The sequence below is a fragment of the Haliaeetus leucocephalus genome, unplaced genomic scaffold (assembly GCF_000737465.1).
Source record: "Haliaeetus leucocephalus isolate CR32 unplaced genomic scaffold, Haliaeetus_leucocephalus-4.0 Scaffold536, whole genome shotgun sequence".
NCBI lineage: Eukaryota > Metazoa > Chordata > Aves > Accipitriformes > Accipitridae > Haliaeetus > Haliaeetus leucocephalus.
In genome coordinates, this window is record NW_010972972.1 from 2959403 (window position 1) to 2985768 (window position 26366).

The 26366-nt window shown below is 39.9% G+C and overlaps 1 long non-coding RNA gene across 1 annotated transcript; it reads left to right on the forward strand.

The window, feature by feature from the left end:
* The first annotated feature begins 314 nt into the window (after positions 1-314).
* On the forward strand, positions 315-6306 carry LOC104837444. The gene is made up of 3 exons (XR_774935.1): positions 315-411; positions 5263-5265; positions 6292-6306. It is a non-coding gene; the product is annotated as an uncharacterized LOC104837444 (long non-coding RNA).
* Positions 6307-26366: the final 20060 nt, after the last annotated feature.

Consider the following 26366-nt stretch of genomic DNA (forward strand, 5'->3'; position numbering starts at 1 on the left):
GAATTATTTTTTACCATAAGCACAAGTCAGAATTCCATAAGTACACTTGATCTGAATTTTACTCTTTGAAATTCAAACACTGTGTTAGATATGAAAAATGTAGTGTATCATGCCAAATTACAAATCTTATTTCATTGTGCTGGTTTTGGCTGGGAGAGAGTTAATTTTCTTCATAGTAGCTGGTATGGGGCTATGGTTTGGATCTGTGCTGAAAACAGTGCTGATAACCCAGGGATGTTTTCGTTCCTGCTGAGCAGGGCTTACCCAGAGCCAAGGGCTTTTCTGCTTCTCCCCCCACCCCACCAGCGAGGAGGCTGGGGGGGGGCACAAGGGGTTGGGGGGGACACAGCCGGGACAGCTGACCCCAACTGACCAGAGGGGTATCCCAGACCGTAGGACGTCATGATCAGTGTATACACTAGGGGGAAGGTTGGCTGGGGGGCAGCTGTTCAGGGACTGGCTGGGCATTGGTTGGTTGGTGATGAGCAGTTGTTTTTCATTTGCATCACTTGTCTTTCTTGGGGTTTATTTCTGTCTCTTTGTTATTTTCCTTTTCATTACAATTTATTATTATTGTTGATAATAATAATAATAATCTATTTCAATTATTAAACTGATCTTATCTAACCCATGTGTTTTCTCGCTTTTACCCTTCCAATTCTCCTCCCTTGTCCTGCTGGGATGGGAGTGAGCGAGAGGCTGTGTGATGCTTAGTTGCCAGCTGGGGTTAAACCACGACATTCATATACACAATAAACCTTCTGAAACTCTGCAAGTTAATCTTTACAAAGCACAGCCATGTTTCATATTTTGTCTTCTATCATTGTAATAATGTGGGCCTTTTCAATTTCCCATATAGCTAAAATACACTACTTTGTGCGGTGATTGCATTTGAATAAATTGTTTTAAGGTTTATGGTATTTTTTTGCCATTACTCTAGGTCCTTTGACAGAGGATGATGAATAACATTCTTAATGAGAATTTCATGATGAACAACTTCTTCAGAATTTTTGTTATTTTTTCCTATCTTTAATGGCTGCATCGCTGTTCATGGCCTAACTCCCTGTAGGGATGGGACCTGGATACACAAACTTTTTTCCATATTCCTACCTTCTTTTGAAAGAAAATGTGAGTGTACAACTAGGGAATAAATTTAAGTATGATCTATAGTCTGGAGGGCATGGTAACCTGGACTGCAAATTACATTGTAGACAAAGCTGGTGTAATTGAACACAACAGCCCACCTTCAAGATGACCACTGCCCAATTAAAATTATGTTTAAAAACGTGGACGTGCTAAAATTCAATGCAATCTTCCAACATGGACTGTTCTTATTTCACTGTAATCATCAAAGCCAATTTCGACAAGTTCTAATCTCTTGCAAAGTCTTGCTGAATGTTCAGTTAAATCTGTCATTGGGGAATCATTAACATGTTATATGCTAATGATTACTGTATTGTTGTGAAGAGGCATCACTTCTAGTATCAGTTTAAGTATTCACACACACACCCCCTAAAGCAGGAGCAAACAGTTGTTTAGATGATTTATATGTACATTTCCATGTTTTTAAAATAATGGGATTTATCTTTGCTTTCATTTTGGATGCCAAAATTCAGAACTTTTATTAAGCCAAACCCGCAAAGATATTTAGCTTCCCAGTTCCAACTGAAGGACTTGAAATCCTAGTTCTGGGGAGGGCTCTGTAGTCCCTTCAATGCAAGTAAAGAAATTGTGGGCAGTAGATCATGCACAAGTGACAGAACTGGTGGGCTGAAAGCAATTCTATTGTAGGCAATTGGAGTTAGTAAGGCTCAAGGCTCCTCTCTCCACTATAGAAGTTGGACTGGACAGTTAGGGAGCAACTAATGGATGTGTGCCTCATGTACCTCTGCTTCATATTTCTACAACCAATAGCAAAGAAATAGAAATATGATGGGATGGAAATCTCCTGAGGACTGGAGCTGGATGACCCTAATGCTTGGGGAACATTCAGAGTTTGCTACCAAACCTATGATATCCACATACTCCTCTCCTGGACAGTAATAGTAACAGATTCCCATCAGTCTTAGTCATAATTTATTCCTTTCTTATTTCCTTGAGCGTGATAAAAAGATCTCCTGAGGTCTGAGACTGCTCTTGTCCAAAGAAAAACATACCACACCAGTTATGGGAAGAAGATGGTCAAATACATCAATTGGGTAAATAATTACAGCAGATATTCAGCACAGAAACCCATAACTAATAAATTCAACCTAAAATGTCACTAATAATGCAGGCTGTTCCTGGGATCATCAGCTACAGAAGATAAAGCAGCTCTTTCTAGTGGTGTGACTGTATGATACGGCATGATCCTTTTTTTCACATGTTCACTAAACATATCAGCCCATTTAGCTCTACACAAACTCTCTGTTTATTCATTCCTTTGAAGCTTCAGTAGCACATTCAGCTCTAACATGTGTTTGAAACGTGATGAAAGTATAAGGCATTCTTGATAGAAATAAAAGCATGATTAAAGAGGTAGCGCAGTAACTGTCAGTCACATTTTGTAAAGTCATTATCCTGTTGCAGACCTCTGCTTAAGAGACCTATCTTCTTACCAAATATACATAGTTACTATTATTGGGGAAAAAAAAGGGGTGGTGGTGGTGTTTTCTCTTCTGTCTCTAATTTGTATGTGTGTGTTTGTGTGCACCGGTGCATGTGTGAACACTTGTCTGTCTCTGCATCCACTTTTATTTCCTTACTCAAAATGTAGTTGGGAATGCAGCTCTCTAAACCAACCAAGCAAGTCCTAGACATGAAACAAATTCTACCAAAAACTTGCCATTTAATCAGAATTATATGGCATTTGGTTATACATTTTGATTATTGCAGATGATGGATGCAATAAGGACAAAATTTTAAAAAAACCCTCAACAACTCAGGAAAATATTTCTTAAATAATAATAATAATTAAACAAAAATGTGGAAAGGCCATTCAGTCTGGGTATTTCCTTGAACTGATGAAAAGGATAGGAACCTAAGCCCATGTGGCTAAAATTAAATCAGGTGTATTCAATTCACTGCAGTAATTGCCTTGAACTGTGGGAGCAGTACCAATTCCTTAAGTCAGTCCCCTGTGTTAGCATGTCTGCAGTCCTGCCGCCCTTTGATGTGAAGTTATATGTCTATGGATGCTACCTTAGGAAGGTATAAGGGCCAAACCTTAGCTACAGGTCAGTGTCTGCAAAAGCTGCACACAGAATCATATCTATTTAAACAAAGGCCGTTAACAAGAAATCTGTATTTTACTACTTCTTGTTGTTGTTCAAACTGTCTTAAGATTCTACCAACAATATGATCCAAAAGTAGGGCAGAAAGGCTGCTTTGCTCTTTCCATAGAAGAAAACGTGTCTAGAATACTGAATTTATCCATCTGCATTTCTCTGAGAGAGAGGACTGCAGAGGGAAAAGAAATCATATTTTACATATCAATCTCATACAAATTTCAAACCTCCACAAATAGTTGCTCAAAATCACAACACTCTATAAATGGCTTATAGAGCCACTTGCAGCACAAAGTGAAAGGGAGAACTTCACAGTTCCCCTCGTGAATAATGCTCTGCCAGGAAGCTTCCTTTCTCAACAACTCAAATGTGAATTCTCTGAACCACAAAAACATGAATCACAGAATTGCTGAGGTTGGGAGGAACCTCTGGAAATTATATAGTCCAACACCCTGGCTCAAAGCCGGGATGGCCAGAGCAGGTTGCTCAGGGGCTGTGTCCAGTCCAGGTTTGGATATTTCCAAGGTTGGACACTCCACAACTTCTCTGTGCAACCTATTCAGTGTTCAACCACTGTCACAATAAAAACAGTGTTTTCTTGTGTTTAGATGGAATTGTGTGTATTTCAGGTTTTGCCTCTCCTCCTGTCACTAGGAGCTAATGAGAAGAGCCTGGATCCATCTTCTTTACTTCCCTCCTCACCCCTGTCAGGTGTTTTTATACACGTTGCTAAGATTCCCCTGAGCCGTCTCTTCTCCAGGCTGAGCAGTCCCAGCTCTTTCAGCCTCTCCTCATACATCAAATTGTCCAATACCTTAATTACCTTCACCGTTGTTTGCTGGACTCTCTCCAGTGTGTCCTTGTCTCTCTTGCACTGTGGGGCCCAGACCTGGCTGGGCACTCAAGATGTGGCCTCACTGGTGCTGAGCAGAGGGGAAGGATCACCTCCCTCAACCTACTGGTGACACTTCTAGCGTAGTCAGGAGGCTGGAAGGGCGCATTGCTCGTTAGTGTTCAGCTTAGTGTCCACTATGACTAGCCAGGTCCTTTTCTGCAGACCTGCTTTCCAGATGGTTGGCCCCAGACTGTCCTGGTGCATGGGGTTAGTTGTCTTCAGGGGCCTGATTAGATGTTTCCCTCTGATGAACTTCATGAGGTTGCTGTCAGCCCGTTTCTCCAGCCTGTCCAGGTCCCTCTGGATGTCAGCACAACGCTCTGGTGTATCAGCAACTCATTCTAGTTTTGTATCATCTGGAAACTTGCTAAGGGTGCACTCTGCCTCATCCAGGTCATTAATGAAGATGTTGAACAGTGTTGATGCCAATATCCACCCCTGGCGTACACCGCTAGTGACTGGCCTCCAACTAGACTGTGCCACTGACTACTACCCTCTCAGCCTGGCCATTCAACCAGTTTTTGATCCATCTCAATGTCCACTTATCTAGGCTATACTTCATTAGCTTTTCCATGAGGTTTTTACGGGATATAGAGCCAAAAACCTTACTAAAGTCAAGAGAAACAACAACTACTGCTCTTCCCTCATCCACTGAGACAATCTCCTTGTGAACAACTATCAGTCTGGTTAAGCAGGATTTCCCTTTCATAAATTGGTGTATACTACCCCTGATCTCCTTCTTATCCTGGAAATGGAAGCCAACCATCTCAGCTATTGCTCCACGCCAACCCATACAGAAGTGATCTCATATGTAATGGCAGTGCCGCATCACCGGAAACCAACAGTTAAAATTTTATGACCTAGGCTATCAATACAGGATTTGGTGTTCCAAATCCTGAAAGCCATTACAAATGTTTAAACAAAAGTGTCTCGCTTTGAGGGCAGTGTATTCAGCACCCAAGAGAATGCAGGATCTATAAAAAGAATTCAAAAACTGGCAATTAACATGATCACAGACAAGTGGAGATAATGAAACAAGTTGTGTTTCCCAGTTTGGAGCTGAGATGACTTCAGTTGGGGAACATCAGATGAATGATTCAGAATGTAAATCAAAGGATTTTCACTCTCCCTTGTAAAAAAAAAATTAAAATTTTATTAATATTTAACTAATTTGGGTTGAGTTTAAAAACCTTTGTCACTCATGGGAGGATTTAATTTATCAGGATTTTTGTGAAGGATTGGATGTAATACCACATGGTAAAACATTGCTTAAAGCAGTGAAGATGAAGTTAGTGTCAGTACTAAGGTGGGTAAGGAACTGGCTGATGGGATAGTTATAAAAGGTGTATCAGAAAAGGGACTATAGGCCTAGAGGGAAGATATTCATGGAGTAGGTAGTTAGGGGGTTGTTTTTATTTCATGAATAAATTGATCACAGGACCAGTCAGATGATGGACAGAATATTGTGCAGGGCAAATTGGATCATTTTGAGGATGGGAAAAACAGAACTGGGAGGACATTTAATAGTAAAAATTGAGATTCAGGTCATTAGGAACTTGGAACATGAAGTACCACATTAAACTAGATGTTTTTATCTGGAAGTGGTAGGGAGAGTTTTGTTTCTGCCAGTCAATCACAGGACACCCTTCAGTAAGATGTGTGATATGACCATGAAAAATACCAAATGTTATTCTGTGATCACATGAAGGAAACTACACTAGCATCATTTGAAAATATGAACACATTTGCAACAGGTATTCTTCTCCTAGAATACTGTGCAGAGTTCCCAGTTAGGATCTCCATATTTAATAATTTCCAAAGCAAATTGGAATTGATGCAGAGATGGCTATGCAAACAATATGAGGAACAGAGAAAACATTAGTTTGATTCATTTGTTCTGCCAAAATGAAAGCTGACAAAGGGCATGGCTTCTACCTACCAATATGTCAAAAGTACTAGGGAAACATAAGAGAAGATAAATATCTTCTGTTATGAATTAGCTTTGATTAAACTTTAGGAAAAAAATGGCTCTTTGAAGAGCTTCCAGTCAGAGTAACAAACCCAAAATACTTAACTTATTCTTCATTGGCAACCTCTCTTCCCACACCTCTCGAGTGGACAGATTGCAAGACAGAGACTGGGGGAGCAAAGTCCCCTCAACTGTAAGAGAAGATCAGGTTCGTGACCACCTGAGGAACCTGAATGTACATAAGACTATGGGACCTGAAGAGATGCATCCCAGAGTCCTGAGGAAATTGGATGATATAGTTGCCAAGCCACTGTCCATGATATTTGAAAAGTCATGGCAGTCAGGTGAAGTCCCCAGTGACTGGAAAAAGGGAAACATTGCACCCATTTCTAGAAAGGGTAGAAAGGAGGACCCTGGGAACTACTGACATGTCAGCCTCACCTCTGTGCCTGGGAAGATCATGGAACAGATCCTCCTAGAAGCTATGCTAAGGCACATGGAGGGCAGGGAGGTGATTTGAGACAGCCAGCATGGCTTCACCAGGGGCAAGTCCTGCCTGACCAGCCTCGTGGCCTTCTATGACGGAGTGACTACATCAGTGGACAAGGGAAGAACTATGGATTTCATCTATCTGGAATTCTGTAAAGCCTTTGACACTGTCCCCCACAACATCTTTCTCTCTAAATTAGACAGATGTGAATTTGATGGGTGGACTGTTCGGTGGATGAGGAACTGGTTGGATGGTCACATCCAGAGAGTAGTGGTCAACAGCTCAATGTCCAGATGGAGATCAGTGATGAGCGGTGTCCCTCAGGGGTCCATACTGTTTAATATCTTCATCAATGACGTGGACAGTGGGATCAAGTGCACCCTCAGCAAGTTTGCAGATGACACCAAGCTGAGTGGTGTGGTCAACACACTGGAGGGAAGGGATGCCATCCAGGGGGACCTGGACAAACTCCAGTAGTGGGCCTCTGTGAACATCATGAAGTTCAACAGGGCCAAGTGTAAGGTCCTGCACCCGGGTCAGGGCAATCCCCAGTATCAGTACAGGCTGGAGAATGAAGGGACTGAGAGCAGCCCTGCCAAGAAGGGCTTGGGTTCACTGGTGGATGAAAAGCTGGACATGAGCTGGCAACGTGTGCTCACAGCCCAGAAAGCCAACCATGTCCTGGGCTGCATCAGAAGAAGCGTGGCCAGCAGGTCGAGGGAGGGGATTCTGCCCCTCTGCTCCGCTCTGGTGAGACCTCCCCTGCAGTTCTGCGTCCGGCTCTGGGGTCCTCAGCACAGGAAAGATGTGGACCTGTTGGAGTGAGTCCAGAGGAGGGCCAGGAAGATGATCAGAGGGCTGGAACACCTCTCCTGTGAAGAAAGGCTGAGAGATTTGGGGTTGTTCAGCCTGAAGAAGAGAAGGGGACACCTTATTGTGGCCTTTCAATATTTAAAGGGGGCTTATAGGAAGGATGGAGAGAGACTTTTTACCAGGGCCTGTAGCAATAGGACAAGGGGTTATGGTTTTAAACTGAAAAAGGGTAGATTCAGACTAGATATAAGGAGGAAATTTTTTACAATGAGGGCAGTGAAACACTGGAACAGTTGTCCAGAGAGGTGGTAGATGACTCATCCCTGGAAACATTCAAGGCCAGGTCGGACAGGGCTCTGAGCAACCTGATCTAGATGATCTTTAAAGGTGCCTTCCAACTTGACCTATTCTATGATTCTATGAACTGTTTTATCTAAGATGCTTGAGTGTTTTGTGAAAGGAATTGTACAGCAGCCTGACAGAGCAGAAAAAAAATGAATTTGATAATCCAGTCCCATTTCTTATGCTTTTGAGGATAATAGATCAAATACTTCACTGAAGATAATGTTACTCTTAACAGTTCACTGAAGAGTTTGGCATCCTTCGTGTAAGATACCCTGTGAGTTGATCTAAGGGATATACCATGAATGGACCATTTGCTAAACTCATATGATAATTCTTTTGAGATAAATATATTTAGAAATATTTTAATAGTAAAAGTCATCAATGCTGCTTTACCATCTGCAGGGTCTCTTATAGCCCTGAGCTCTGGGTATGATTTTGAGATCCACCAGTGGGATGGTTGATGCTGTTGACTTCCCAGGGTTGTGGGGTCCTTTTTCTACCCCTGATGCATTGCGATGCAGCTCATCACACAACAGACAGTGATGTGGTAGACGAAAGGGAGGGGTTGGAGAAGGGAACTGGGGGAAGGTTAGAATATTTTTCATTACAATGACAGGTCTATACCTCTGATCAGAGCTAAGAAAAGTCCTAACTGTCCTATATTTGCACTGAAAGAGATCTTTATATAAGAGTTTATTGGCATATATCAGTGGACAGTCATTCAGGCAGCAAAGCTCTATTAGATCACTTCGTTAATCTCTTTGATAATGCAGTATTGTTCCCTGATGTACATTTATTCACCTTTTGTTCAGTCTACTTTTAAATGTCAAGAAATGGGGCTTATATTATTCCCCTTTGGAGGTTAGTCTACAGATTAATAGGTCTGTCTCTCTTTCTTCGTCTTCTTTTCCCACTTCTCCTCTCAACACTCAGCCATTATTTTCCATTTCTCAATTTTATCCCATAACTCACAGCCATACCCATTATTACACTAAATTAATTCTTACCCTTTTTTTAAACTAAAACCTTTCAAATAGCTGTAGGCAGCTATCATTTTCCTCTCCGCATCTCCAGGCATGTTGCTATTCCTAAAAACAGTGAATAGAACAGGAATGGAAAGCAGTCATTTGGTGCCTACAGATCTTGGGTATTTAATTATTTTTTTAGGTTACCACATGTAAACTAGTGTTGCAAACAAGAGATCACTTAAGCAAAATGTGAGAACAGAGATAATGAATTGCTTACAAAGGTGATTTATATGGTAACAATATGAAAAATTGCATTTTGCACATCTTCTGCATAAAAATTGCGCATGTCCCATAGAAACCAGCTAATGCTTCTCAGCAATTGTGTCCTGACTTAATCGGCACACATTGCCTCAGATGAAGACTTCCTGAACTTTTGCTCCCCCTCTTACTACTTGGTAATTATAGCATTTAAATTGCTTTGCTTCAAAATCTACTGCTGTCACAAATTTCTTATTCCCCTGGAAAGAAATTAAAATAACTCAGTCTTAGTAAGTAAAATTCAAAAGTGAGCAAGTAGGGAAAACAAACTGCTACAATTTCCCCTAAAATGTAGGCAGTTTCTAAATACTCTAAGTACACATTGCATTCAATTCTAACCTTCTTTTCTTTCAAATACAGAATGGGATGTATCAAAGGGTGAAATCAATAGGGGAGTATTTATTTTGGTTGTTTGGTGAGAGTGAATTTATAATATAATATAGTATCTGGTAAGCAAACAATACCTACTGCTGCTTTTTATAAGTACCCTCTTATAAAAGGCTGTAGAGTTCCTTTTTTCTACAGAAATCCCTGCTAACATTCAGGGCCTCAGGTGCTATAAACCATTAATAGGGATGGCATATTCTGGTCTTTTTTTAGTGAATGAAGGGTTCTTTACTTGTTGTCTTAACTGTCTTCTGTAGAAAGATGATCAGAAGAGCCAAAAGAGCAGAACCAGACTGTCTATATATATATTTATACACAAATATAGCTGTGTCTGTGCTTGTGCATGCATATATATACACATATATATAATGTAATATAATATGCATTTTTAAAGTCTGATTCTGTTGATTGTATAGGCCAAATCAGCCTCCTCATTAAATCAATTTCAAAGGGAAATGAATGTATTTAAAGAGTGAGACATGTCTAGCATTTCTCTTGATGAACTAAATCCATTCTAAGCATACTAAAGTCATCAGAGCTACTGTGGGGATGTAGTCATCTTGGTGTTTGCATAGGATTATGAATGTACGGGGCATTTGCTAAGTATTGTTCCTACTAATTACATACACTACTTTTCACTTGCAAATGTTGGAATACTAAGCTGTGTTCCAGTTCTCAGAGATAACACTACCACTGGCTTGGACTGGGTTTCTGAGGATCTGTGTGCAGAAATAGTGAAGCTATGTAAGCAAAATATGTGTTTAGGAACGGAAACAAGCTTTGCAGACTAGGTTTTGAGGAGCATATATACCAGGAGCAAGATGATCTTCCCCCAAAATCCTTACTCAAGTTGTTAGGGAAGCAAGAGTCTTTTGTCCTTTGCATCCTTTTACTTCCCTTTACCTACACAGTCAGAAAAAGGTGAAGAGATTACATTGTACAGGTCCTATATTATCATGCTTGCAATTTGGTGGAGAATGAGTGAAGGCCTTAGTTTGTCAACTGTTACATGCTCGGCAGCTTATCAAGATGGGTGTGAGATCTACCAATGTTTGCGCTTGGATGAATGTTCCTGGAAAAATCTGGTTTGGTCTCAGATATTTGGTCTTAGTATCTCTTTCAGTTAAAATCGCATTCACCCTGAGAAAACTGCACGTTCTCCTGAAACAAGGATAACACAGTGGCCATGACTGAGACACCCTTTGCAGGAATTCTGATACCATTTAGGAGCAATGTGGCCTAACATTTGAAAGGAGAACTCAGTGTTCAGCATAAGTATTACTTTGTCCAGTATTGCAGAAAATTAGCCAAGCCATTAATTCCTTTTAAGCTGGAATTTTCCTGCTGTGAAATTAGATCCTTCCCATTGTTAATGCATATAAATTATGTCATATCTTTGGGTGAGGAAATGAAAGCAAGCCACAAAGCTTGTTTTAAAGATTTGGAAATCCTACCTGTGAATATATTGGAACATAAACTACCTCAACAAAGGTGCAAATTGAAAATAAAAAGGACAAGGAAATGGTAGGGGCTTAATTAAGGAGAGAGTAGTACAGTACTTGGAGAACAGGGTCACAAGCTCTTCAAAATAAAATAGCATACCTCTGACCTGTTCAGATTCCTTGAAAAAGTTAATAAAACAGTACATAAAGGTGACCCATTGGACATAACTTACTTTGATACTTCTTTATAAGGAACTCTCAGAGAGAATAAATCTCCACAGGGTAAGGAGCATAGTCTTGCAGTGGATTAAAAGTCACTTAAGTGAAATAAAACATAATGAATGGTTGTGAGGAGAAGGATTCTTGTGTTTCAATCACCCTGGATCACTTTCATAGGTCCAGGTGATGTGAGGGATGGAACAAGACTGAGAGCAAAATATTAACCTATGACACTAGGCTGTCTTGATTAGTAAAAAGTACCTATGGATGAAGAGAATCATATGGTGCCCTTAAGAAATATAAATGCATTAACACTCATCATCTATACTGCAGTAGCCTCTAGTAGCCTTCACTGTTATTACCTTGCTGAGTTAGACCCTATGCAATGCAACACAAATACAGTATTTTCTCCAAGTACTTGTCTCCCAAAAAAGGAATGGCTTCATGACAGTAGGTGAAACTCAACTTAGCACTAGCAAACATGGTCAACATTCATTAAAGTTACTCCTGGGCTTTAAGCTGTTAAGGTTTTCATAAAGAAAAGGGATGTGATTCTTCATTTCTTGGACTGCATGTTGTTTAGTGGCTGGGAACAATACAAAATGGAATTTACTTGCTACAACCATGATTTGACTGTATTTCACTACCACTTCAGATTGTCTGTGTAAGACCAAGGCAGGAAGAGCACAATCTCAAAAACTTCCGTATTATGGGTTGTACAAGGTTATTTGTCTTTGTACTCAGTAGTTGCAGGAAGGAATGCTTGTTCAAAATACTCAGGTCTTAAGAATAATACTGCTTTTCCCAAGTAAACATTGTGTTTGGGGAATGTTAAGGCAGGACTTACTTTGCCTGTTTTTACATAACACAAATATTTTTCTCTCCCCCTTTTCTTTATGTCCATGGGTATATAAACAAATATGATTTAAGTCAATCTACTCAAAGTCAGAGGACTTCATTCTGCTGACTCTAACAGGTGTCCAATTCAGTACACAGCATGCAAAAACACATCAGTCACATTAGCCAAAGACAAAAATTTGAATTTCCATAAGACCCAGATGTGAAAAAGAGTCTTGCTCATCACTGAAAGACAGATAATGTATTTCCCAATACATGTACATCCAAAGCTTTACCACTTCAGAACAATTTTATTTATCTAAATAGTGCTCATTAAGAAAACTCAAGTCTGTTTTTACTTCCCCCTATTGTGTCACTGAATTGTACTTGACAATGCTCCCAGTTTCAGACATTTATTTGACTGGTGGTGGACAGTGGGAGGTTGGCCATAACAGATGCACACTGGCAGAGGTCTGTCTTGAAGGCCATCAGGCAAGAGGCAGGACAGGTGGTAGACTTTGTCAAAATTATATCAAGCTGCATGTTGTGGCCCCAGTCTGAGCTGAAATAGTTGTCTATGTGTTTGATAGATGGCACAGAAATGAGTTTAAACAGTTCTCATGCATGATACTGTAGAGAGGAGAAAAGGGAGAGTAGATAACAGAATTTACATTTAAACGAATATATTTATTGCATAACTTCAGATTTAACCGTGGGTAAGGTGTCATAAAAGGCTTGGCTAATTTTTAAAAAGTCAAAAATACTTTCCTTGAGCCTACTGCCTAATAAGTGGTTGAGAAGAAAATGAAATGCTGAGGCAGTTCTAATAAAATTAACTTGGATCCTGTCTTGAATTCTGTGTTCTCCCCTGTTTTTATTTTGTCTGTTCTTTATCACTTCTGTTTTCTCCTTCTTTAGGGGGTCAACATCTGCAGATTTGCCCCAGAGCTACTCTCTTACTTGACTTTAATTTTTCAAGGTGCAGGTAGTCCCATTGACTTAAATGCATAAGTCCATGTGTCTGTTTTGTTGTTATTCATCATTCCTGAAGATCAAGCACTTGTTTCTTCTGTGATCTTTTCCTTCTTGACTTCTGTCATCCCATACACAAAGATCTAAGTCACACTGAGCTTTGCTTTGACTTCAGCTGAACAGTCTTAGATACAGCTTAATAGCCGACCTGGTTCTACAGCTATTGGCTTCCTGGATAAGTAAAGCAGCCACCTGCCAGGCAATTTTAAAATTTATTTACTGCTCTTTCCTGTTTAAGGTAGTTGCAAGACGCATTCTCTATATTCCTGCTTCTTGAATCTCTTCTCTTTTCCCCTTTTCCTTTATCATGTAAAGATTCAGAGGTTCAGCTGAACTTCAGACAACTCTTATGCAAATGAAGTAGCAACCCAGTCTTCCTGCAGAGGTTAAATACTTTGCAAAGTCAATGGAAACTAATACATACCTCTGAAAACCTCCATTTGCACTAGGCATCTCCCTCATTTCATTTTCTGGAGAGTTTTCCATTTGTGTACTGAAGGTACACTGCTGTGAAAATCTTGCTGTAAATTTGTACCTGCACAAGCATGATAAAGACAGGGGAAAATCTGTGTTTACCTGAAGCTTTTTGTTTTTTCTAGTGATGGTACACGCAGCTCTTTCTATGGGGAAACTGTCCATCCAGAAAGAATAAAGGTGAAAACTTGCATTCCCAAGACCTCTATTTGCATCCATGACAGAGAAATGCCCATGCTGTACTATCAGTTGCTTTCCTCAATATATAATTAACATGGAAAAATAACAATAAATTATCCCAGCTTTTGAAGAATTTTTTTTCAAGAGAACACAAGGAAGCAGGGGACTTTCCTGCTGTCAGTGACTGAGAGGTCCAGTTGAACACAACTTGAATTATCTACAGTTATTGATCTATAGATCTTGCCATTCACAAAACATTTTCAGGTATGCAGAGTTTTCTATTTCCCTTTCCCTAAAACTTTTCATTCTATTGAAACAGCAACAAAAAATTAAATGTAGCATGTAACTGATAAATTTAAACCATCTTCTAAGTAAGAAGAGTAATTTAAGCCATTTCCGAAGTCAGGCTAAGTAAAGAGGCAAGCAAACAGAGGGTCAGATTCACTAATGAAAAAAGCTTTGTGGAACTTGTATCAGGATGAACTTATTTGAGTGTTCTTGCTTTCCTTACAATTTTTTCTGATAAGAGTCTTAAACATAAGTAAAAATTATAATTTAAATTGTAGGCACAGTATAGGCTAAGTGAACCCAGCTGACATTGGGAAGTTTACTTTTCGTGGTTAGACTGATTACTCGTATAGACATTTATCCCTTTGTGCTGATAAAAAAATAATTCTGTTTAGCTGATATTTATTTATAATGTTAGCCAGGACAAGGCAGTTCTAGGTAACACTGTAAATTAGCTGTGGATTCTTTTTTTTTTTTTTTTTCCAAATATGGTTTCTTTAATCTTTTTTTTGTTTGGGTTTTTTTTTCCAAAATTATAATACAAAGGAAACATAGATGAACAGCTGAGGAACATCCAAGGCTGGAGAGCTTCACTTTGTGGCATGAATAATCTCACAAATATTTCAATATTCACTGGCTGAAAAGTACAATTTTTATTTTAGTTGTAGTACAGTTGCAATGAATCAGGAAGTGAAAAAGGGGGTTTTCTTTGTTCACAATCAAGGAAACTTGCTGAAAAAATGAACAACCCTTTATAGCAAGGCACTGCTGCATGACACCTCTTTTCAGTGTAGGATGATAGAGCTGTTTCACAAGAGACTTCCTGATTGACGTTTGAGTGGGTGCAACATAAAAAAAGCCTTGCTTTTAACTTATGGGTTGCAGTGTTGTGACAGACTTTGGATGTCTTCACCTCAGAAAGTATCTGGGGAAGGAGGTATCTTGTTATGTCTCTGGCCTGAAATTCGAGCCAAGATCCAGTTCTGCTCTTCAACACAGCATTCCCCCCACTTTCAGCTCAGATCTTTCATGGGATTTAGGTGCATAATTTTCGTATGGATTCATAGGTCTTAGTGGAAACAGATTTTTTTGAAGACTCCTAGTCTATCAATTGTTTTAATGCCTACAAACTTGGCTACTAGCTCTGGCAAGTTGATTTAGAGTGCCCACGATGTCATCTGAAGTGAAATCCCAGAGTTCAACGAAGTTTAGTAGCTCCCTAGAGTTACTCAATAAGGAGTCCCACATCTATCTATTTGTCTAAATATCTGAAGTTTGTGCAGTACAACAGCTTTCTTCAGCCACTTCAAATCAAAAATACAAAGTTTTCTGGTGAACAAGAAACTTTTAGTAGTAATAATCATTAGTGTCACTGTCATTCGTGTCAGTAATAGTAGTAGGTGAGATCAAGAAGAAGAGGTGTTTCTCATCTCTTTCATCATGACTTAGGTAGTTCTTCTCCAAAATAAATCTCAGGTACTTACAGTCCAAAAGGGAGCATTAATTTTAGGTTAGAGATAAAACTGAGATTGGGACTGAGGTGGGAAAAGAGGAACATCTTCTATCTCTGCTGTTTAGTCTGTACCACAGTGCAATCAGGAAAGCAAAAGGTCAAATAAGAGAAGACAAGATGAAGCATAGCTTTGCATCCCAAAGATAAGAAATACTTGCCTGGGAAATGTCAATCTTGAGTTTTGGTATCTGCTCTCAGAATAGCTTCTATGTTTTACCTTCAGGAGTCACTGGATGAAATGCAGAATTTGTATATTTAGTGTGTTGCTAAAAATGTCCTTACCACAATCCAGAAACTAAAAATGCCCTTGCCTCAAGCTGTATCTCTCTCATATCTGCATGGCTCAGAATCAGCTATAAAACCTTTTTTTAGACATAATGGAACATAGTAACTAGAGCCTGAAATCTCTAAGCCCCTCATCTGCCTGAAGGCCTGAAGTCAACTTTTCAAGATGGAGCGTGACCTTCCTTCTCAATAGACATTCATCTTTACGTAGCATTTTTGCATAGCAGTGGCAATTGTTCACCATGATATTCACTGTAGAGCAAGCACAAAAGAGAATATACAGTGTACAATGAAAGGGACCTTCACTCGCATTTCCATCCTCCCCATTTTATGGAATAGAGCACAAACAGGGCGAACAACAGTACTAAAATCAACAAGGACATAACACCCATTGTTGTCACAATTTAAACAGCCACGAGACAATCTTTTTTAAATTATCACATGACAGCTAATAGAATCACAGAATGGTTTGGGTTGGAAGGGACCTTAAAGATAATTTGGTTCCAACCCCCCTGCCATGGGCAGGGACACCTTCCAATAGACCAGGTTGCTCAAAGCCCCATCCAACCTGGCCTTGAACACTGCCAGGGATGGAGCAGCCACAACTTCTCTGGGCAACCTATGCCAGTGTCTCACCACCCTCACAGGGAAGAACTTCTTCCTTATGTCCAACCTAAACCTACCCTCTTTCAGTTTAAAGTGATTACCCGTTGTCCCATCACTACACACCCCTGTAAAAAGTCCCTCTCGGGCTTTCCTGTAGGCCCCCTTTAGGTACTGGCAGGCTGCTACAAGGTCTGCCCAGACCCTTCTCTTCTCCAGGCTGAACAACCCCAACTCTCTCAGCCTGTCTTCATAGGAGAGGTGCTCCAGCCCTCTGATCATCTTTGTGGCCCTCCTCTGGACTCACACCAACAGGTCCCTGTCCTTTTTGCGTCGGGGGCCCCAGAGCTAGATGCAGTACTGCAGGTGGGGTCTCACGAGAGCAGAGTAGATGGGGAGAATCACCTCCCTCATTTTGCTGGTCACGCTTCTTTTGATGCAACCCAGGACACGGTTGGCTTTCTGGGTGCAAACACACATTGCTGGGTCATGGTGAGCTTCTCGTCAACCAGCACCCCCAAGTCCTTCTCTGCAGGGCTGCTCTCAATGCACTCATGGCCCAGCCTGTATTTGTGCTTGGGATTGCCCCAACCCAGGTGCAGGACCTTGCACTTGGCCTTGTTGAACTTCATGATGTTCACACGGGCCCACCTCTCAAGCTTGTCCACATCCCTCTGGATGGCATCTCTTCCCTCCAGCATGTCGACTGCATCACACAACTTGATGTCATCGGCAAACTTGCTGAGGGTGCATTCAATCCCACTGTCCATGTCACTGACAAAGACGTTAATCAGAGCTGGTCCCAATACTGACCCCTGAGGAACGCCACTCATTACTGGTCTCCACTTGGGACACCGAGCCGTTGACTGCAACTCTTTGAGTGTGATGATCCAGACCATTCCTTATCCACTGAGTGGTCCATCTATCAAATCCATGTCTCTCCAATTTAGAGACAAGGATGTCATGCGGGACAGTGTCAAATGCTTTGCACAAGTCCAGGTAGATGACGTCTGTTGTTCTTCCCTTATCCACCAACACTGTAACCCCATCGTAGAAGGCCACAAAATTTGTCGGGTACGATTTGTCCTTAGTGAGGCCATGTTGGCTGTCACCAATCACCTCTTTATTTTCCATGTGCCCTAGCATGGTTTCCAGGAGGATCCAGTCCATGATCTTGCTGAGCACAGAGGTGAGACTGACTGGCCTGTAGTTCTCTGGGTCTTCCTTTTTTCCCATTTTAAAAATGGGAGTTATGTTTCCCTTTTCCAGATCTTATAGTAAGTCTAAAATTCAGTGACTGACTCATGGAAACAGGTGCAAGCCAACTTTGAGACAATCCAGGCTTCAGGGTAGCAATGGCACTATGAAGCCTACAGTGAGTAACCATCAGAGTCCCTGGACCTTGGGCAGATTTCCCAGTCCGTGCTGTCCCGGAGTCCCACTGCTATGATCTGGAAGGTAACTCAGCTAGTTAGTTGGGTATATCTAGCCTTTCTGGGCTATGCTGCACATTAAAAAACTGGGAATTCTCCCAGAAATCCTCACTTTAATGAATTCAACCAAGAGAAAAGTGCAACTAAGAAACCTTTCCACCAGGTGGCAGGAAGTATCAGACACTGGGCTGACTTCAGCATCAGGCATTGTTATTTTTAACTCTCACGTTTTCAACTTGCAGAAGACTTTTGTTGTGATTTTAAACTGCAATATATACATTCGAACTGAAAATGGCTTTTAGAAGGGGATAGGGACCCAAACTGTTTAAGACCTGGTGAGCTCCAAGACAATTGGCTTGTGAATAGGGTAGAAACTTATAGTTATAAAGCAATCACAGAGCCTGAAGTCTGAAAGTCCACTAGTTTAGTATTTGATTAAAAAGTTCCTTTCATTTCCTCTGTTTAACACTTGTGTCTGGTTTCTGTATTCCAGCCAGTGGACAGACTGGTTATTATATGACGGCAAGAGGGTGGCTATAGGATCATGGGGATAGCACTGATGGTGCTTATGGATTGGAAATGGATGTTCTTTGACAGTAGCTTGGCATCAGCCTGTAAAATGCATGTACAAGAAATTAAGAGAGATTATAAATGACTGAATTGCAATTGGCATATGAGTAAGGGTTTTGGCAACAGCGGGAGGGTGATGGGATAAAGATAACTTCTGGCAGCACTCCAGAGAAAGCTGTATGCATGGAAACAGGATGAAAAGCTGTGAGAGGGAAAAATAACCTCAGAATCAAGGGCAAATCTTGGAATTTCCATCCCTGAAAGCAAAGTGAAAAATGACAATCACAGAGCTAGAGACATCAGACAGCAATAACTCTTTATCCATATTATGCCTGCAGGCTTTGAAGGATTCAGTAGGAAAAAGTCATGGTGTAGCAAGGAGATGACAGAGCTGAGACAGGCAGATAAATAGGAAATTGAAGGATAGAAGAGTAAGTCAAGGAAGATACAGAAATGCGTGTCATCTGAGGCAAAGTGATGGCCTATATAAGCCATCTGTGGCCAGAAGCCTATTAGATACTTCCATGAAAATTTCAGGATATATTATCTGGAGCCTTTCCAATAGTTAAATCAAACACCAAACCTAGATCTTAATATTTCATGTTTTTATGAAGGCTTAATTATGACAGAAGTCTCAAAATCATTACATGTAATGTAATGTTTGGCACATTTTTTTTGGCATATTTTATGGTTAGGCAAAAGGGTGACTTTGGGCCAAGACATTCCTTGCTGTAACCAGGTTCACTTAGCAGACTTATAGACAGGGTGTTATCAACTCTGCTTAAAATAAGAAAGGATAATTGTACATAACCATTACAAAGGATTTCTATCCTCAAAGAGCTTTGCTGTAATTACTTAATCTTTACAAACACCCATAAAGAGAGAAAACAAGCCGGAGACTTGTCAGAGGTTTGAAAAGTGTTGGTGTCACAGAGAGGATTGAAGTCTGTAATTCTCAATTGTCTTGGTCTGAGATCAGTAGATAATACCTTGCTCAGATATGACATAGAAAATCCTATAGGATATGGAAATGCATGTAGGTGTCTGGTTTGGAGCTAATACAGTACATGCTTTCAAAAGTCATATAATGCTCAAAAGTTGCCTTGCACTAGGGCTGATCATGATAGCCACATGTATAACAATAAACTGCAAAGGAGAAACATTCCCATGCACTGGACTTCGGCTGTTCTATTATGCAACAGTTAAATTGGGATCTAAACACACTGTTTCTCCCCCAGACTGTTTCTGGGCATGGTTCGGGATTTGTTATGCATCTGGGACCACAGGCAGTTTCCATATGGCTATTCTCTTCTGGAGGCTGAGAAAACCTAGTAACACAAACATGGGCTCTTATGTTCCACTTGGCCTCTGAACCAAGGATCACTCTTCAACAGATCTAGATGAGTCTTGATGTCCAACTGTGGCAATGCATGTATCTCCATGGGGTTTTGGGTTTGGGGTTTTTTGCAATGACCATTAGACCTGAGTCAGCACAAGGAGGATAACAGAACAGCTTTTATCTCCTCTCTAAAGTACATAGTTTCATCAGGAGTTACTATTGTCTATTTATGCACACCCAGACTTTCCCTAAACAAGTCTTCATGCTTCCTTTAGGTCTCACCCTACAAACAGCCACCCATTTTCTCCATCCTGTTCTCCAGAGATTCTTCACCCATCTCTGTCACTAGGACTACAATAAGAGGCAGCTCCCTAGAGACCACCATTCAGGATCCTCTGACTCTAACAAAGTCATGAACATACCCATTTGTCCCTATTTCTCCAGCTGTGGTCTGCTGATCCTTGTTTTCTTTCTGTATAACAAGAAACATGTTCATAGCACTAGAGTGTACTCAAATTTTTTTTTGTTGCTATGAAATGACCCAGCTTCATTTCACCATGCAATCAACGACAAAAAAAAGATGTTGTTGGTTTGCATATTCCTTTAAGACATTGCTAAAAAGTAGGATACAACCTGTAAAATTCCCCTGACCGCCAAAAAACCCACCCACAATAATTCAAAATAAAACAAAACACTTAGAGCTGCCAGAGACTCCTGCACAGGCTTTGTCTCACACTTCTAGTTTGCCCACTGCCTCTTTCTCTCAGCCTTGTCTTCCCTGGTAGACCTGGTTTCTCCTTTGTCACCTGGAGTAGCCACTCGGCATTCTGCTGTCTCGTAGATTCAGCAGCAGGCTTCAGATCTCTGCTTATGCCTCAGTTCTCTCTCTCCTGCTCCTCTTCACTTATTTATGATTGAAGCGTATGATTGTATTATTTACAGTAAGTCTGTAAAATGCTTGTGGAAACATTTTCCTGGACAGAATATCTGAACCAAATAATTGCATTTTAAGTACCTCTCAAATTCCTTGTGGGAGATGGAAATGAGCATAAATATGCGATTTACCTCATCTTCTTATTTCCTCACCTTTGTAATCTTAAACAGGAAGAAAAGAAGTCAAGCTTTTTCTGACTGCAAAACCAGAGGTCACACACCTCTGAATATTAACCATGTTCTTGCAGAGATCATTTCTGTGGCATTCAACAAGACACTCAAACTTGGTGCCCAAAGCTCATCATTCAGTGGTACTATGATGCTTTTCTGCCTCAGAGGACTGAGCCCAAAGCACTGAGATTAGTGGCAATATGTCTAAGTTAAGCCTTATTAGTAATAGAAACTGAGTACCTAATAAGGATGAGCCTCCTGGAAAATACAGCCAAATAGTGAGAACAATAGGAAGGGGAGAAATAATGTATTGTGGTTGTCAACAATAAAGCAGTCTGTGAAAGCACTCTTGAAGATAGTAGTGAACCCCCTCATAAACACCATTTTACACTCAAAATGTAAAGACAGTAATATTTTCAAAGGGACATTGGCTCCAGAGGCAAGTACTTACAGGAAAACAAAGGGAATGGAAAATTTCAGAAGGAAAATGGCAAGGAAGTTATAAGTGTGGGTCAGTCAAATGAGGAGGAAGGACAGAAAGGTTGCTGCGAGACATTATGGGTAGCACCGGCTGTGAAAGTATCTCTGTGGGTTTAATGATTGCTTGTGAGGTGCAGGGCAACAATTGTAATATCCTGAATCTCGCTGGCTGATGCAATACCCTGTTAGGGAGAGAATCCAGCATAAGTTGTCCATCAAATTTACTGTATGTGTGTGAGATTTAATTCTGCAGGCAAATGAAGGGGAATGCTAGGAGTGGGTGGTTGAAAATGTATCGCTGAACATGTAAAAGGCAGGTTCAATATCTGCGAACATTATTTTGTTAATCTGTTAAAGTGATGCTGGCACGTCAGCACATTAAAGCAGGGGCAAAGAAAGCACACTTTTTTTTCTTCTTCTTCTTTTTAAAAATTCAGTGGTCCTGGCACTGTCATTGCTTCCTGCAAATAAGCCCTCCCCAACTCATTTGTTACTTGTGCAGTGCATGTGGCAGAGGGAGTAGCTGGCCCTGGCAAATTATAAAACCAGGCTTGCCAAAATTCCCTGTTGAGCTGGTGGCCAAAGTCTAATTCTGTTGTTTCAAAAAACTGTCAAGTGCATCTGAGCCATTTCCTCTATAAAAATGAGTTATCTTGCAAAAGACCTCCCTTTTGTCATAATTCCCATATATAAAGTTAGATTTGTTTATAAATGAGTTTGTATGATGTATATTCTACCACAACTGTCTGTATTATTTCTAGGCGCAGTTATTAATGCAGAGCATAAAAAACAAAGGTTTATTTTTATATCACAGAGAGTTTCTTCAGGAAAAACATATAATCCTGTTCTTTCAAATTTAGCCATTTCTTATAAAGAAGCCACATTTCTAATATATTTGTTATCATTACTGAAATAAAAAAGATTTAAGTATTGTAATTTCCGGAGGTTAGTTTTACATTTGAAATAGGAATATTCAGTGTCTTCTACTTGGTTAATAATAAAAATGGCATAATTATAACTAAATTCACTCTTCACTGTGGCCAGAAAACACAATAAAAGAGAAAAAATAATAAAAGACTAATATTCCTAAAAGTGATTGCTGATTTGAACTGCTGATTGGAATGTAACTTGTTATTTATGTACAAGAAAAACCTTTAAAAATCCTGAAAGACCTTTTTTTATCTAAAAAAAAAAGAAAAAATCAGCTAATGCCAGTCTTTGTAAAGCAAGTGCCCTCACTGGGGTAACCAAACTGAATTGATATTAAAAAAAAAAAAAAAAAATTTCCAGCTATACCTGTGTATAAAACTAGTGGCTTTGTAGCTAGCCATCACATGGAAATAAGTACAACCCTCTCCTAGCCTCAAAAAATAGTGAAAAAGTAAAAAAACTGTGGTAACATGTATCATTAACTACTGCATACATTAGCATAATCCATGCATAATTAATTACTATGATCCCCCCATATGCACCAACCAGGTACTAGAGTTCAAGATGTCTGAAGGTGACTTTAATCTCATTCCTTCTTGAAGTCACAGCCCTCTTGCTATCCAAAGACCCTTCTAGGACTGTGGAAAACTACAAAATGTAGTGCTAAGGGTTGATAATTCACATTTTGTTCCATGTTATTAGTCGAAAGTGTAGAAAAAAGGGAATTTGAGTGCTTTCATGACTCTTCCAAACTGAAGATTATGCTAGCAACATTTTTTATTAACATGATATAAGCTAGGCAATCAAATTTTTGAGCAAACAATCTTTTTTTCAGTCATAGTGTAGCATTTCTTTTATACAGATTCTTTTATACTACATCAATGCCCACTTATCATCACTCTGTACCAAGTTCTTAAGTCCCAAAAGAAGATCTAATAGGTTATTCTGTATGATTTTTGCCTGAGTTATTTGCCTATTTGTCATTGCAGAACTGAGCCCTAAAATAACAAGTAGAAATGAGTGAACGGAATACAAGCTGAAAGGACCATTAAAAATAGTATGTGATGCTTGTTGTACTTACAGTTACATGAAAATACTCTTACACACCTGCTAGTCATTTTCTACAAGTATCATCATGGAAAGATCCTAAATTTCTACAAACACCTGAATTAATAAAGCTTCATATGTCAAATGGTTGGATATTTTGATCTTATCGTCAGTGTTGGTGAAGAAACCCAGGTTCCAGAAAGTGAAGAAACCTGACAAATAATGAGTTGGAGTAATAGTCTGAAGTCATCAGCCCAAAATCTTGCCTCGAAGCACAAGATCAAATAACCTAATAGCACACGGTACCCTATGATACCTTTCCACAGCTGTCAACACTTCCCAACTTTGCAGACTGGGCTTTTAGCTCCAGTCAGTCTTGAGTGTGTTTGCCATGAGGGTATCTGTCATATCGAAGTCCCACTGATGCCTCCCTCAGTGGTGACAAGATACTCGATTGGTGTTAATCATGAGGCAAAGGCAGTAACCGAGGGAGAAGGGGAGGCAACATTAATCATATGCATAGATAGCCTGCTGAATACAAATGGATGCAAATCCACCTTTAAATTCTCTCCCATACGCTGTCTGCAGTAAAAAAATTCCCCACCCATCTACCTGTAACCATCAGACCAAAACTCCTTTCTTGTATAATGCATTCAATGCTTTCTGTAAGTCTTTCCACATAGTAGGATTAAGATGGAATCATGTCATGATTTGGTGTTGTATTATTCTGCACAAATATTTCAATAAAATAAAAGCTGACTGTAATAGAAATTCTGGTAGTCACTGACAAGCACCTGCAACACATCAAAATGAGATAAAACATGAAATCAGCATGCACCTCAAATGCTTAGGAAGATATGCAAATGGCAGAGAAGCTACAATCAAAGTCGTTGCAAAATCACAAGCAGCAGCATGAAAGGACTGGGTTTGTAATCTAGTCATCATGCAATGATTTTCTTCCTGCTGCATAGCTTGTTAATTACAAATCTATCAATTATGATGCTTGAAAAGCCCTACCTCCCTAGTACTCAGTGAACATTTTCAGAGGCCAAATGCCACTCTTATCTCCTAGCAGAATAAAGAAAATCATTGTTGCAGGTTGGAAGTTTAATATCACTCACCAGCACCATTTTTGGTGTCCTGATAGGGAAGGCGAGTCTTCTCGACACAGGACATTGACCTGTGTCTGTTTGCACTGCCATGGTATCTCTATATAGATTTAATCTACTTTCATAATCTCTCTGGGAGAAATCCTGAGCCTGTGGAGATTAATGGCAACCTCACTGCCTTAGTTCCCAGCCTGAGATATGGAGATGGCACACGAGGGTATTGTAAAAAAGAAATTTGGGCTACACATGTACCTTAATTAACAGATGCAGAGCTCCACTGCAGAGATTGCTACATTTAGTCATAAGTGAAACTGCTCCTGTATATGTTGCACAGCTCATAAAGTGCTTTGGGGGTTGGAAAGTAAAAGTTTGCATAAATCAATGTATTTTTATTGTGTGATACAGCCAAAATTATATACTTGCACTCAAAGTCTGGAAAATTTGTGTAGGGTCATTTCTTAATTCTCTTATAAAGGCAGTGCTCACTTGCTTGTAGCATGATATTTATGGGATGCTTTGACAAAGCAGATCACTATTTTATTTCCCTGTGTCAAGAACCCCGTCATCGCTTGAGCATCTTCATATTCAGCAAGCAGATGTGCACTTCCCATGAGCTGAGCACTGAGGTTTGACAGACTATAGTAAACATCCACTCAGTATGTGCATGGGAATCTTTTTGATAGATGGATGAAGTAAATGGGTAATGCGTATTCAAAAGGGACAGGAAATAGCAATTCTGCAAAGCACTGTAGACACTCTTTGACTGTTCCTCCAGCAAGCATACAGTTTATAGCAGGATTTTACTAATGATTCCCTGTCTAATTACTGTCTGCTGTAAAATAATTTGTTTTATTCGTAACACTGAGGTCAGAAAGAATTCTCTGTATGTACAGTGCTTCTGAATGAAATTGTATTAAAGAGAAAAAGGAAATACTTTTAAAGCTCTATTTAAGTAACTCAGTGTCAACCAATTTGCATTCAGGGTTTACTGCCTAACAATTTTTCCCTTGGCTTGATTTTACCTGTGCTTTAGAATGGACCTACCAAGGGGTTATTGACTATGTCATGGATATTCCATCCCCCCCCCCCTTAAATTACTTTGGATTGGCCAATCAGCATTAGATTTTGCTGAGATACTTATATCAAACACAAGTTCTCCCACTTCCTCTGTGATGCCCTCCCAAATCTGTTCTTGTGCATGTGTGTTTTTGTGTGTGTAAGTAATATAGAGGAAAAAAGCCAAAACTGTAGTTTCTCCTTCACATACACAACACCCTTCTCCTCAGCTGTCCTCTGCTTTTGGCATATTGCTGGGACAATTCCAAGGAGGCTTGTTTTCTTGTTTTACATTTTAGTAGGATTTTCAGCAAAAGATTTCATGGCACTTACGCACAGGGTGTGTAAGAGTACAGTGCCTCATTTCTTAAATAACAAATAAACCAAGGTGAAACACACTGAAGTACTTTCGCTAGAAAATGTAGTAAATCAGAGACAGAAGCTGGGAATAGGAGAGCTTGTTTCCTCTCCTAGCTGTAATTAGGAATAGAAGAAATGTCATTTCTAACATGGGAAGATTGATTCAAATCCTTTGGCTTTTGTCATTGCAGGCATGGGAATGAGAAGCCTAATTATCTTCCTAAAGTTAATAAAAAAATGGTTCCTGAAGTATACTCTTTCCTTGCCATGTGCTGCAACTACATGTTGGTTTAATAACTTCTGAAGTCAATGGCAGCTCCTTCATAGACTTCAGTCAATGCTAGATCAGACACTTGCTATCAAAGAGAGGATTTACAGTTAATGTCTAGTGTGGATAAAGTGGAACATCCACATCCACAATTAGTCCTTCTTATTGCAAGTAATTTGTTGTTTTCATCTTTTGATCCAAGAGTGCTGAAGAAAGCAGGCTGATCCTTAAAAGTCACTCCTAACTTAGAATTTCATGATCCATTTCTACCGTGGGAAGGAATCACCTGAAACTACATGAAATCATTTCAAAGAAAAATGAATATGACCCTTTCTCTCATGCTTTA